This window comes from Nicotiana attenuata, chromosome 12 (assembly GCF_001879085.1).
Source record: "Nicotiana attenuata strain UT chromosome 12, NIATTr2, whole genome shotgun sequence".
NCBI lineage: Eukaryota > Viridiplantae > Streptophyta > Magnoliopsida > Solanales > Solanaceae > Nicotiana > Nicotiana attenuata.
The window spans coordinates 6,141,657-6,143,089 of NC_032000.1; the positions used below are offsets into that span (position 1 = coordinate 6,141,657).

The following is a 1,433-nucleotide window of genomic DNA, read 5'->3' on the forward strand; positions in this document are numbered from 1 at the left end:
TGAAAATAATTGGTGAAAGAATAATTGTTTGAGGTTGTCAATCTTTTGAGATGTTGCCATCAGAACTGAAAAAGATAGTTGCTTCTGAAATACTTTAAAAAAAAAAAGAAGGGAGAGGATAGCAACAAAGATATATCGTCATCTCCGTCAAAAAAAAACGTGAAAGGGATGAAACAAAATAGAGGTTATTGTTTAAATCGGAGCAAAGACAATTGTGCTTAAGTGATAAAATAAAGTGTAGTGCCGATAGGGAATTTAAGTCACTATTATCCATATGTATCATACCTATCCCTAAACCTACATTACAACCATGCAAAAGTCCTACATGATCTCGACTCAAAGACTCCTACATTAGTGGAGAACCACATGATAGTCAAGCATATGGCAATTTCCAGTAGCTTGAGGTACTTCTTTGTTGAGAGTGAGTGAATTTTTCTATCTATGCCCTTCTTTGTTCTACATCTATATATTGTGTGATATATGGGAATCTCTCTTCATTTGGTGAGACACACTAGGGATTAGGAAATATTATGATTTCAGTTCTCAATAGGTGAATATGAGTACGGTTAAATGTTGTAGGAACTTGTGAATTGGTCTTAGTTACTTTTTCTTTGGCGAAAAGTCTCATGATTTTGGTTAAATTGTTTAGGTGATATGTTTACTAATTTTATTTTCTAGAGTACGAGCAAATGTTTAAGTGAGGGAGAATTTGATAAGTATATTTACTTGGTTTTTAATATATAATTTTCTCTGTAAAAATAAAGAAATTATCATATTCTTCCCTAACTTTTAGTAAATTATGTAGGAAAGATTGCAAAGCAAGTGATGCAGAATCAAGGAAGATTTTAAGAAATAGCTCACCAAAGGAGAAAAGTAAGCTGTGATGTAGTAAATAAACAAGGCCCAAAGAAGACAATATACGAAGGGACATTTCATAACAGACCCATAACTGATCCATAACCAAGATCCATAATCAACCCGTAACAAAACTCATAACCAAAGCATAACTAGTTATGGAGTGGTTATAAAATGGATGTCTCAGAAATTTCGAGAGGGGCATCGAGAGAAGGAGAGCTCAGCAGATAACTGAATCCATTTCATAGATTTTCCTTTTCATTTCAGTCAGTTGTTTAGCTCTTTCAATTTCTGCCCAGTCATTACAGTGGCTTTTGTTTCTAGTTCCTAGTAAATTTTAGCTTTGAAAATTACTCTATATCCTGCTTTTAATTAAATAGGGGGAATTATTCCGCAACATGAGGAATAAGGGTGGATTGATATGGAGTAATAAGGGTGAATATTCATATTGATATTGATATATGGTGGGATTGGGATGCGCACCACATCAGTTTATGTGTTTATGTATCTTTCTTCTACTGTGTAAGTTATTCGGTAGCTTTGCATATCACTTAAGGATTGGTTATAGCTGGATACTG

The 1,433-nt window shown here is 33.7% G+C and overlaps 1 pseudogene across 1 annotated transcript in view; it reads left to right on the forward strand.

Annotated features, from left to right (window-relative positions):
* The window catches only part of LOC109235837, an 11,490-nt pseudogene continuing 10,438 nt past the window's right edge, over positions 382–1,433 (forward strand). Inside the window, exon 1 of the transcript XR_002069448.1 lies at positions 382–404. The product of XR_002069448.1 is annotated as an origin of replication complex subunit 4-like (transcript). The remainder of the gene's footprint in view (positions 405–1,433) is intronic.